We start from the raw sequence: 14,162 nt of genomic DNA on the forward strand, positions 1-14,162 counted from the left end.
CAACTGGATTGCGGCCCTCAAGGAGAGACTTTGAGATCCCTGCCTTATATTGATCCCTTTTTATCAAGCCGCATTAGGTTTGGTTGTTTTGTTTTTTAAAAAATCATCAGCTGCTGTGGTAAAAGCTCCAACGCTCATAGAATTCCAGCAGTGGCTGGCGATTTAAAAAAAAACAAACCCTAACACAACTTGATAAAAGGGGGCCATTGTGTGGTGAGCCCTCCAGAAATAGCAAAAATTGTACTGTTCCTAACTGTACACCACTACAGTACCCTTATGCTTGCAGGTGTCACCTATATGTGGAATCAGTAGGTATTTTGTGGGTTTTTTGGGTGCTCACACTTTCCACCACTTGTACCAGTTAGCGTGGGATATGGGTCTGGGTCTGGGTCCCCTTCTTTACAGGCCAAGGCACCCACCACTAGGGTATTCCAGTGGCCTGCTTGCTACTCTAAGACGAAAGGCCATTATATCCTTAGCTGTCATAGAGCCTGGTATACTATATACTGTCACTTTTACCTCTCGGGCTTGGAAGGGAGTCAGTGACTACTGGGGGACTAGAGGGAGTTATGCTTTTAACCTTGCAGTGTTTATCTGCATTGTATCTGGTCACCTTTTTGGCACTTATTGAAACAGACCTAGCCAAAAACATCCTTTTTTTTTTTACTCTGGATGTTTTTACAGTGTTCCATTATAACAGAAAAACGTCCAAATCATATGCCCACCCTACTATACATCCAACACACCCTGTATAGATTTAGATGACCTGCAGAGAAAAACATCTTTAAAATGAGATTTGAAAATCGTGATTTGGATGTTTTAGTGAAGAAAAAAAAAATGCATCCATTTGTTACTTGGTGACTTTTGTGATGTTTTTCTGTTTCAAAATCAAGTCCCTCAATGTAAAGTCTCGAATCTTCTATCCTTATTCGATCTAGGAAGGATCAAGATAGAGTAATGCATAAACAAAATATATTGACAGCTGTTCAGCTTTTTCAATGCAATAGACTGCTAAGTCTAATAGATTTTTTGACCTTTTTAAATTGTAGATCACAAACGTTAAAACCCTTTAGAATGAATACCAAAACCAGAGCAGCATGTTGGACTATTATCCTCCTGATGGCTTTCTACTGTGACAGCGTTGGCTCAAAGGGAGGAAGAGGTGGTGCCCGTGGAGCTGCTCGTGGTGCAGCCCGAGGGACTTCCCGTGTTCGAGTGAAAGCTGCTCCGCGGTATGGATCTTCAGGGACTTCACTGAGGGTGGCAGCTGCGGCTGCAGCAGGAGCAGCAGCTGGAGCCGCAGCTGGAGTTGCAGGAAGACGAATGATGATGCCTGGTGAAACTTGTTTTGATGACAGCTCTGAAGTTGACTTTCAGGGGACAAACAGGACATCAGAGGGTATCTACAGTTACAGGGCTTTGATAGCACATGCAAATCACCTAAATTGTTCTCATATTACTTTCTCAGTAGTTTTCATTTATTTTTATCATTATGTTTTAATGTATAATATCCCCTGAAGGGAACCACCTTACTTCTGACTGCCAGTATATGTTCTGATATATACACTTCTCCCTCTGTATTTGCAGTTTCAGCATTCGTGATTTCAATTATTCACGGTTTTTAGCTTGTTGGCTCCTCCCCCCAAATTACATCAGCTTGCATAGAGAAATCGCTGATTCCCAGCACTTTCTTCACCGTGTTTTGCCTCTCCTTCAGGAACAGGCCAGGTCTCCCACCATTTTATTTGCAGTTTTACCACATCCATGAGGTCTTTTAATAGAAAACAGCAAATAGCATATGAAAAAGTTACTTGCGTTTTTTCTGTATTCCCGGGTCTGTTAATCCCCTATCACAGTGAATACAGTGGGAGAAGTGTACTCCATATGCTTTATGGTATAGGATATATTTCAATAAACATTGTTTTATTTTAAATTTCAATATACAGTAAAACTTTGGTTTGCAAGAATAATTTGTTCCAGAAGCAAATTTCCCCATAGGAAATAATGGAAACTCAGACAATTCATTCCACAACCCTAAAACTTTAATACAAAATACCGTATGCTGTGAGCGCTTGAGCTATGGATAAATTGGGCGTGACGCTTCTATTACGTTCAGCCGTGCTTGGCGTAAAATGTGCATATGTTGTGCGTGCTTGAACTGTGGGTAAATTGGATATGATGCTTTTATTACATTCATGCACGCTCAGCGTAAGATGTGCACACTTGGAACTGTGGGTTCTGATGACGTGACGTGCGCATACGTGCTTATACTGCAAGACAACGCTCGTTTATCGAGTTAAAATTTAATATGTTTTGCTCGTCTTGCAAAAACACTTGCAAACCATGTTACTCGCTATCCAAGGTTTGACTGTACAGCCTTATGCTTTAAAGTATGTGAAGTGTTCAGTACCATTCCAACTGCATATGAGCCGCTAATTGTTACTGGGGACCATCATAACACTTTCATGTCCCCTTACCCCCACATGGACAGTGAGTATAACAAATGACCAGGGCAATGAACTTATCTTCTTAGTTGCAGGCACTACAGTGCCCCAGCCAAATTCCTTAGATTTTATGTGATTTTTCAGCGGTTCTGCAGGTGGACAAATCTGTGTGAAGCACCCTGTGTTGCTTGTGTAAGGAATATGCTGCTTACCTATCCTATACCATAAAGTGTATAGGATTTATTGAAATTGGACTCCTATAGTTTGGAAAAGGTTTTCTGCAAGAGTGAAGTTAGGTGAAAGTGACTGTCATTTGTTGTGAGGTTAAAACGTTCCTCCATTGTGAATCATTTGGTAGATAAAGTTTACAGTCTAAGACAATAATTACATTATTGTCAAGAAAAAGATGAATTAAAGCATTGTATGCATTGTCAAATTACAATTTCAAAAAGGAAACTGACAATGTCTTTATCATAAGTAGTATTGGTACATTTACATTGTTTTTTGATCTTGCTTCCCTAACCCTGATCTCTCTTATGTGTATGGAAGTCTGGGCCAGGTTTTAGGCCTGTGTACTGCTAGTTTTATAGTTAGGCTGAACTGTTTCTTTATACTGGGATGAGAACATACAGTGGGATGGAAGGATCCAATTTTTGTTCCAGTTTCTCAAGGATAAAAATGCTTCATATTAATCAATGAAAATGTTAATGGCAGGAACTGAGCAATTACCCGAGCAGAGCTGGATAAATCAGCTTTTAGACTACACAAGTGACCACCATGCCTGCTGAAGATGAGGGAGAAACTGCAGCAAGGAGTACAAACAACATTAAACATAATGGCTGATAAGGAAGGATCAAAAAGCCTAAACTAGTTTGTTCAATTTACTTTCTATTGAAATTTTATATAAACCTCATTTGACCTACAATTTGACCCTCATTTATTTACAACAAAGAATCTTATGTGATTATACTGTATAAAATTCAGTGTGTGTGTGTGTTATTTTTGACTCTGGCACTTCCACTGGGAGACTGAATGACCATTTCTATGGAACAAAACATTTCCTATTTTGCTCTTGAGTCTCTCTGAATCTTGTCATGGTCCCCTATTCTAGTTTCTTTTCCTTTATGCTAGAACAGTGTATCGCAAACTGTGTGTTGCGGCACACCAGTGTGCCTCCTGAGATTTTACATGTGCTGCGACACACTGGTGAGGAGGAAAGTCATCCGTGCCAGCTGTCTTCAGGTCGTGCCTCTCGCAGCGAGAGGCACATCCTGTAGGCAGTCAGCTGGCAGGAATGACTGTCCTCCTCTCTAGCATCTCTCCTCCTCCTGGATCCCTCCACCGAAGCAGCCAGATGGGCCTCTGCGCATGGGCGGATGTCAACACAATGATGTCATGTATGCGCAATGGCTGCACACATCCGGGTGCCTTCCAGCCAGGGTACTGCATTTAGTGTGCCGCCGGCTAGAAAGTTTGTGACACACTGCGGTACAGTCATAACCGCCAGGTTGCCCAGTTCCAGGAGCAAGACTAGTTTTAACAAATCCCAAGTAACTGTGGAAGGTGTAGTCCCCGATTCTATTCATTGAAATCAATGCTGCAGGTCCATTTAATTCCTCAAGACAGGATTGTCAGAAATCCAGCGCTGGCCCTAAATCTCCCTCTGCAGAGGTTAGAAGCCTGTGATGGGTCACTACCAGGCCAATGCAACTGGAATTATGGAGCCTGAGATTTAGTAGGATTCAAATCCTGCTGTGCTCCTTAGGAGGATATATTCACTAGTACTTAACTGGGCACCACCACTGATGATCCCTTATAACCAGAGGCAGGGTGATTTGTGGTAGAGTTAGGGCAGTCCTGGTTTTGCAGACATTGTCAATATTCAGTACCAGTGCCCACATCGTTAACTGGGCAAGTAGGAGCATTTAAAAAGTAGCCCTAAGCTTCCCAGCCATAACTGCATAACGTTTGGGTATCACAGCTGATTTGTAGATATTCAATGCCAAGACCTGGATGTAGCCCATCATTGAATAGCCGGATCTAACTTATCCAGCAGTGGCCAATATTTAGAAACCTGCTCACTGCAGTCAGCTGACTATTAACCAATGTTTTTTTATGCGGATGACTACTGCCTTGGAGGATGTTAGGTTCTCATCATGAGATGTAAGGAATCTAGTGGAAGGGTCAAATGGGAACCAAAAGCAGCAACCTATCATCGTCAAAAGATGTAGTTACTGGCAATCTGCCCCCCAAAAATGGTGCTGACTTCTGATGTATGTTTGCATATTCAAATAGAGAAGGCCCTGTCCGCATCCTGAGGCTTGTAAATTTCTGTTTCTACTCTGAATCAAATATTTTTTCCGGATTTGACATCGTCCAAAGTTAGGAGGAAAACCGATGTGAGAAACAAAATAAAATGGCAAACAAAATTGGACATCCTAAGGCTGGATGTCCTGGTGGCCCAGACATCTAGGTAAGAAAGTGATTTTCAAAAAATAAAAAATGAGGATGTCTAGCGGTTTTGCCAGTTTTGAAAATGGCCATTTCTCCACCTCCAACTTTGGACGTCTTGTGGGAACATCCCAAGTCAGATTTAGATGTCCTATCGAAAATGCCCCTCCATATAACACGATTTGCATTCCTGGGCTGTAGGTGTCATTTCCTAATTGTTCATGCCTAAAAAGTATAGAAAACGTCTGTTATCTCCATAAAACTTTGCTTTGGTGACCAGGATAGTCAAATTTTGCAATTTACCTATTTAAAACTTGAAAACACTGAATTTTCATTGTTTCATTCTTATAAAGTTGTAAAAAGCAACATATGAATCACAATTAACATGTATTCGTATTGAAATTGTACAAAAATGACCACAGAAGATTTAGAAGTGAGTAGTTTTTTGAGATTTGCAATTATATTGTAAATCACTTTTATAAATCAGCCCCCAGATGTAGTCTCCCATCATGTTCTCATTATATTGTCCTTGGGAGCAGCATTCAAAGTCCTGGTGGAAGTCCTCACCTTGCTCCTCTGGTATGCTCCCATGTTCTGCTTGAATGTTTCAAGATGAGCATCAATGAAATGGACGTTGAGAGACATCCTACAGCCCATTTTACTGTAATTCTTCACCAGATTCTCAACCAACTCCATGTAGTTTTCAGCCTTGTGATTACCCAGGAAACCCCAAACTACTGCGACAAAACTGTTCCAAGCCACTTTCTCCTTCCTAGTTAGCTTATTGGGAAATTCCTTACACTGCAGGATCTTCTTTATCTGTGGTCCAACAAAGACACCAGCTTTGACTTTTGCCTCAGACAGATAGATGTCTTGAACGTACTTGAAGGCTACCGACTCCTTATCTAGAGCTCTGACAAATTGTTTCATTAGGCCCAATTTGATGTGCAATGGTGGTATCAGCACCTTCCAGAGGTCTACGAGTTGTTCCCATTTGACATTGTTTCTCTTCACAGAGAACTCACTCTGCTGTGGCCAATCCTACCTTTGGTAGTGCGGCTTTTTGAATCCCTGCTGTCCCAAAGGCAGAGATAAAAGGGAAACTTAGTAAAACCACTTTAAGAGACCCGTTAGGAATGCCACTAGTTTGAAGTCTCTGATGACCTCCCAGCCGTACTCATCATACTTCAAGGTGCTTAGTAAAGTCTTGCTGCTGTTGTAATCCTCTCTGAGGTGCACTGAGTGAGCTAGTGGAAGAGACAGGTACTTGTTCCCTTTAAGGAGCAGCATGGCTTTGATGCTCTTGGATGAGCTCTCAATGAATAGACACCACTCTTAAGGGGTTACAGACAATTGCAGGCAATTCTTTTTTTTTTTTACTTATTTTAGTTATTTTTTTAGTTATTTATTTATTTTTATTTTTTGTTATTTATTTATTTTTTTATTTTAGTTATTTTTAGACCGCCTATTAATTGTCTAAGCAGTTTACATTCAGGTACTCAATTATTTGTCCCTATCTGTCCTGGTTGGCTCACAATCTAATGTACCTGGGGCAATGGAGGATTGAGTAACTTGCTCAGGGTCACAAGGAGCAGTGCAGGGTACAGAGGCAGATTGTAGTTCTAATCACTAGGCTACTCCTTCCTCCAAACAATCTTTGACTCATACAGTCTGATCACATTGTGGCAGAAGCAAAGCCCATATTGGGATTAAGGGATTGTAACTTGCATACCACCTTTTTTATAGTTGTACAACCACATTCAAAGCGATTTACATACAGGTACTTAAGAACATAGTTTCCATGCTAGCGCGGCTTTGTAAAGGAGTGGGATAATTTTACTTAATTCATTTTCTATCCCATTCTCCTCAAGGAGCTCAAAATGGGTTACAGGTTAACATACATAATATACAGTTAGGCTACAATTTGCCAGTTACAGTGCAAGTTTTTTCTATACAAGCTTTTATTCTAACTTGACACGTACTAGAGATCTAATACTATTATACATACTATACAGTGTACAGTTTACAATTTGCTACAGTTATAGTGCAAGGTTTTTTAATACAAGTTTTATCCTAACTCGACACGTACTAGGACTCTAATACCAATATATGTACGTAATATAGTTTGCAAGTTAAATTTGTCATAGTTACAGTGCAAGATTTATCAATGCAAGTTTATATCCTAACGCGACTCAATAGAGTGGGCAGACTTGATGGGCTATGGCCCTTTTCTGCCGTCATTTTTCTATGTTTCTATGACACATACTGAGGATTTAGTACCAATATATATTTCTTTGTAATCCATCAGCCAAAGGCAGGGGAGTTATGTGAAGAGATATGTTTTTATTGCTTTCCTTAAGTGGAGGAAACCTTCAAGGGATCTGATTTGTGGTGGCAGTTGATTTCAGTGGCTTGGTATGAAGTGGGAGTAGGAATGTCATTTGGCAGTTTGCATTTGAAGGACATGACCAGGGGGCGTTTTGAGGTGGTATTTCATCCTGGGAGCAGAGAGACCTGTTTGGCATGTGCAGAGGAAGCTTGGTTGTCATGTAGTCTGGCTCCATGTCATGCTAGGATTTGGACGCTAGCATCAGGACCTTGAAGACACAACGCTTGGCTATAGGCATCCAGTCAGCTGACGATAGAGCCAGGGACTGGTGCAGATCACCAGCATGGAAGTTTTTTAGAAGTCCGATTGCCACCTTTTATACATGCTGGAGACTTATGTTTTTCGCTGTGAGATTATTGAATACTGCATTGCAGTAGTCCATATGGGAGAGGACTAAGGCACAGAGAAGTTGGGTGAAAGACTCAGAAAAGTAGTTCCTTGTTTTTCGGAGTTTGTTTTATATTCCGCCTCTATCAAGGTGGAGCACAAAATAGCATACACAATAAAATTACAAACATCTAAAAAATATTAAAAATTGGTTGCAGGTAGTAAAATGAGGAAGATACCACCTGAGAGATATGGTTGGAATGTGATAGGTTGGAGTCAAGGAGTAGTCCTAGGCGGCGTGCTTGGTCCTTTGCAGTTAGGGTAGTTGTGTCCCAGGGACTGATGCGGTTGCAGTGCTCTTTGCAGATTCAAAGGAGTTCTATTTTGGAGGCATTTAGTTTTAATTTGTTGACGGATATTCAGTTTTTGATTTCTGAGAGGCAGTTTAGAAGTTTTGTGATCTGGCCATCGCAGGTTTCTCCTAGCAGTATGTACAGTTGGATATCACCACAAAGGAGTGAATCTGTATTTGCTGTGTGTGTGTGTGTGTGCGCAAGTTTACTTTGAAAAGCAATACAAATAAAAGAAACAAATGAAACAATACTGATCAAACAAACATTGCTAAGAAAGAAATATAAAGCCTCCTCCACTTTATGGATCACACAATTACATAAATTTTGGTACTGCTGAGTGTTGTTGAAAACAGCATCACATACATCATTTTTGCTCTCTGCACAGATGAAAATGAATTGTGTTTTTATACTGTATTATGATATATTTTTATATAATATTTTGGGAACCACTTTGAGCTGGACAATGTCTATGAATGGTGGTATACAAATATAACAAAGTCTAAAAGTTACAGCACAAATCATGTGTTCATACAAGATTTTAGACTGGATGATCGTGCAGGTCTTTATCTGCTGTCATCTACTATGTATGTTACTTATACCAGTTCTTTATTTGTATACCAACTCTCAATGGAGGTTGTCTAAGTTGTTTACATTCAGATAAGCATTTTCCCTATCTGTTTTGGCAGGCTCACTATCTATCTAACTATACTTTGTGCAATCAGGAGTAATCTAAGAAAATACTTTTTTACAGAATGGGTGGTAGATGCGTGGAACAGGCTCCCAGTAGAGGTGGTGAAGACAGTGTCTGAATTCAAGTAAGCATGGGACAGGCACGTGGGATCTCTTAGCGAGAGGAGATAGTGGATGCTGTGGATGGGCCATTTGGCCTTTACCTGCCATCATATTTCTCTGTTTCTATTCCTTCTCTTCAGTGTTAAAAGAACCAAAATTATTTTAAAACACTACATAAAACTACAGACATAAGCCTGCAATTAGATCCATCTGGTACAAAAATGTACTTTGGATATAGGCAATGAATGTTCTAATCAAAAGAATTATGATTACAGTGGACTTAAAAGATAATTCCATAGCATATCTAAGGTATTGTTATTTAATGCCATCTTAAAACAATTTAAATGACAAGTAATATCCCAAACTGTCTTTAAACCTTTATATTTTATTTCATGAAACAAATGAGGAAAACCATGGCTGCATCATATTAGGAAAGCTTGTTTTCCTGTAATTAGAACAACTCTTTCTGAGCTGCAGTTCAAACTGTGCAAATACTTAGTCATCTGCCTAATTAAAACTTCAGTAATGCTTTTACTGGAGCAGAGGCGTATCCTAATAGAGCAGCAAGCTGGGAACTAGAAGGAGCCAGAAAAACCAACTAGTGGCTGATAGAAAAGGAATTTATTTAAGATGCAATCTTTAATAAGGTGGGTTATGTGGAGGGGCATTTTCGATCTGACATCTAAATCTGAGTTTAGACATTTTGTAGAGCACACACAAAAGGGTCATTCCATGCCAAGTGGTCTAATGATGGTCCCTACCATTATGTTTCAGATTTTATTCATAATTTGCACATAGAACAATTGGTCAAGAGCGCTCATTTTGGGTAGTCCCTGAAAATAGTACTTAAGGAAGGTTGAGGTCCACTGGAGATATATACCACATATTAAACAAATCACTATTACTTAATACTTAATGAATAAGTGGTATGTGTGATTGTTAAGCTATAGTGGCAACTGCCGACAGCAGAAATCCAAGCTTAAATCAATCGGCAGGCTATTTTGCAAGCCATGCCCACACAATCACAGGCATACACGTATGCAAAGTGCAATAACCCAAAAGTGCTTTAAATGAATTTCATAAATATAAATATATAAAAATCTCTCCAGTAAATCTCATCCAATGTATTACTCCACTAGGCTTCAATTCCTTAGCCCAAGGCTGTATGGTGACATGGTGAAGGCTCCTGAGGAAGGGACTTACCCGAAACTAGGCTTAGTAGAGCTAGATAGGACTTTGCCAGTTGGGATATTGGACTGTTTCTAAAGAAAAAAACTTTGGATCAGAATGAAATATGGACATTACACTTGAGCTAAGTATCATTTTGAAATTTTTGATTCTGTAGTGGAGTAATACATTGGATGAGATTTACTGGAGAGATTTTTATATATTTATATTTATGAAATTCACTGTAGGAATACCCCACAGGAAACACACACACGCTGAATGCCCTGCGCTGCTCTTGATGCTCATAGGCTCCCTGCACTAAAAAGCACAGTTACTTACCGTAACAGGTGTTATCCAGGGACAGCAGGCAAATATTCTTGACTGATGGGTGACGGCACCGACGGAGCCCCGGGTTGGACAATTTTAGAGTGATTGCACTCTAAGAACTTGGAAAGTTCTGGCATGCCGCACCGCGCACGCGCGAGTGCCTTCCCGCCCGAAAGAGGCGCGCGGTCCCCAGTTATGATAAGCCAGCTAAGAAGCCAACCCGGGGAGGTGGGAGGGACGCAAGAATATCTGCCTGCTGTCCCTGGATAACACCTGTTACGGTAAGTAACTGTGCTTTATCCCAGGACAAGCAGGCAGCTATTCTTGACTGATGGGTGACCTCCAAGCTAACAAAAAGAGGGATGGAGGGAAGGTTGGCCATTATGAAAACAAATTTTGCAAAACAGATTGGCCGAAGAGTCCATCCCGTCTGGAGAAAGCATCCAGACAATAATGAGATGTAAAAGTATGAACTGAGGACCAAGTAGCAGCCTTGCAGATTTCCTCAATAGGAGTGGAACGGAGGAAAGCTACAGATGCTGCCATAGCTCGGACTTTATGGGCCGTGACAGAACCTTCCAGTGTCAGTCCGGTCTGAGCATAACAAAATGAAATGCACGCTGCCAGCCAATTAGACAACGTACGTTTAGAAACAGGACGTCCCAATTTATTTGGATCAAAGGACAGAAAGAGTTGGGGAACTGATCTGTGGGGTTTCGTACGCTCTAGATAGTAAGCTAGAGCCCTCTTACAATCCAAAGTATGCAGCGCTTGTTCCCCAGAATGAGAATGAGGTTTTGGAAAGAAAACAGGCAGAACAATGGATTGGTTGAGATGGAATTCAGAGACAACCTTAGGGAGAAACTTTGGATGCGTACGCAGAACCACCTTGTCATGGTGAAAGACCGTAAAAGGTGGATCTGCAACCAGTGCATGAAGCTCACTGACCCTCCTGGCAGAGGTAAGAGCAATAAGGAAAAGTACCTTCCAAGTGAGAAACTTGAAAGAAGCGGTAGCCAAAGGTTCAAATGGAGGCTTCATCAAGGCGGAAAGAACCACATTGAGATCCCAGATAACAGGAGGGGCTTTAAGAGGTGGTTTCACATTGAAAAGACCCCGCATGAACCTGGACACCAGGGGATGAGCTGATAGAAGTTTTCCATGGATCGGCTCATGAAAAGCAGCAATGGCACTGAGGTGGACTCTGATGGAAGAAGACTTAAGGCCAGAGTCAGATAAAGAAAGCAAATAATCCAACAACGACTCCACTGCCAGGGAAGTTGGATCAAGATGATGAAGAAGACACCAGGAAGAAAATCTCGTCCACTTCTGATGGTAACATTGCAGAGTGGCTGGCTTCCTGGAGGCATCTAGAATGGAACGAACAGGCTGAGACAAAAGTGTATCATGAGAAGTCAGCCCGAGAGATACCAAGCCGTCAGGTGCAGAGACTGGAGGTTGGGATGTAGAAGGGTCTCCTGATGCTGTGTAAGCAGAGAAGGATACAGTGGAAGAAGAAAAGGTTCCCTGGAACTGAGTTGAAGTAGAAGGGAGAACCAATGTTGCCTGGGCCACCTCGGAGCAATCAGAATCATGGTGGCTCGTTCCCTCTTGAGCTTGAATAAGGTTCTCAAGATGAGAGGCAGAGGAGGGAAAGCGTACAGGAACAGATTTGACCAATCGAGGAGAAATGCATCTGCTGCCAGACGGAGAGGGGAGTAGAGTCTGGAGCAGAATAGGGGCAGCTGGTGATTGTGAGGAGCTGCAAAGAGGTCTATCTGAGGAGTGCCCCATTGAGCGAAGATAGACTGTAGAGTTACAGGATCGAGTGTCCACTCGTGAGGCTGGAGAATTCTGCTGAGCTTGTCAGCTAAGGAATTCTGTTCTCCCTGAATGTAGATAGCTTTCAGGAAGAGATGGTGATCTATGGCCCAAGTCCAGATCTTCTGTGCTTCCTGGCACAAGAGGCGAGAGCCTGTCCCCCCTTGCTTGTTGATGTAGTACATGGCCACTTGATTGTCCGTGCACAGCAGAAGGACCTGAGGAAAGAGAAGATGTTGGAAGGCCTTGAGGGCATAAAACATCGCTCTGAGTTCCAGGAAATTGATGTGATGCTTCTTTTCCTGGGCTGTCCAAAGACCTTGAGTCTGGAACTCGTTCAAATGAGCTCCCCATGCATAAGGGGAGGCGTCGGTGGTGATGACTAGTTGATGAGGAGGCTGATGGAACAGAAGACCTCTGGATAGATTTGAGGATACCAACCACCATTGTAGAGATTGACGAAGAGATGATGTCACAGAGATGTGTCGTGAGCAAGGATCCGTCGCTTGGGACCACTGAGTAGCAAGGGTCCATTGAGGAGTTCGCAGGTGAAGACGTACGAGGGGTGCGACGTGAACTGTGGATGCCATGTGACCCAAGAGTATCATCATTTGTTTGGCAGAGATGGAATGTTGTGGAAGTACCTGCTGACATAGAGACTGAAGAGTCTGAAGACGGTTGGATGGAAGAAATGCTCTCATGAGGAGTGTGTCCAATATCGCTCCAATGAATTGGAGTCTTTGAGTGGGAATGAGATGAGACTTGGGTAGATTGATCTCGAATCCCAATATTTGTAGAAACTGGATGGTTTGGTTGGTGGCCAGGAGAACTGCTGGAGCAGATGTGGCCTTGATTAACCAGTCGTCCAGGTAAGGAAATACCTGAAGGTGGTGAGAGCGCAGAAAAGCAGCTACCACGATGAGACATTTGGTGAACACCCTTGGAGAGGAAGCAAGACCGAAGGGCAGCACCTTGTACTGGTAATGACACTGATTGATCATGAAACGGAGATACTGTCTTGAGGTTACATTGATTGGTATGTGAGTGTATGCTTCTTTGAGATCGAGGGAGCATAGCCAGTCGTCTTGGTTGAGAAGAGGATAAAGAATGGCTAAGGAAAGCATCTTGAATTTTTCCTTTACCAGATGTTTGTTGAGATCGCGAAGATCTAGAATTGGTCTGAGATCTCCTGTTTTTTTGGGAACTAGAAAATAACGGGAGTAAAATCCCTGACCCTTTTGATCTAGAGGAACTTCTTCTATAGCGTTTAGAAGAAGGAGGGATTGAACTTCCTGAATAAGGAGGGCAGATTGAGGACTGTTCAAAGCAGACTCTTTTGGCAGGTTTTGGGATGGAAGAGTCTGAAAGTTGAGAGAGTAGCCGTGGCGGATGATGTTGAGGACCCATTGGTCCGAAGTGATAACTTCCCACCGGCTGAGGAATAGAGAGAGACGACCTCCTATAGGTTGAGGCAGGAGAGCAGATATAGGAGTACTGGCTATACTTTGGAGAAGTAAGTCAAAAGGGCTGTGTCTTCTGCTGTGGAGTTGGCTTTACAGGCTGCTGTTGCTGTTGTTACCTGGGAGGCTGACGCTGTTGCTGCCGTTGACGCCTGGGTTGCTGAGCAGTTGTTGGCAATGGTCGAGCTGTGAAACGGCGTTGATAGGCTGACTGTTGTCTAAAAGGCCTTGTTGGGGGAGGCTTTTTCTTATTTTTAAGAAGGGTATCCCAACGTGTTTCATGAGCCGACAGCTTTTGAGTAGTCGAATCCATGGATTCCCCAAAAAGCTCATCCCCTAGGCATGGGGTGTTGGCTAACCGATCTTGATGATTAACATCAAGTTCAGATACCCGAAGCCAGGCCAGGCGACGCATTGCCACAGACATTGCTGTCGCTCTGGATGTAAGTTCGAAGGTGTCATAAATGGATCTAACCATGAACTTACGCAACTGAAACAGAGAAGACAAGCAATGGTGGAAAGATTGTTGTTTCCGTTGAGGAGATGTTTCAGATAGAAAGAAAAATGAAAGCCATAATTTCCAGCTCTATTTGCTAACATTGCATTTTGGTAGAGCCTCTTACCAAATTTG

The sequence above is a fragment of the Geotrypetes seraphini genome, chromosome 4 (assembly GCF_902459505.1).
Source record: "Geotrypetes seraphini chromosome 4, aGeoSer1.1, whole genome shotgun sequence".
NCBI classification, from domain to species: Eukaryota; Metazoa; Chordata; class Amphibia; order Gymnophiona; family Dermophiidae; genus Geotrypetes; species Geotrypetes seraphini.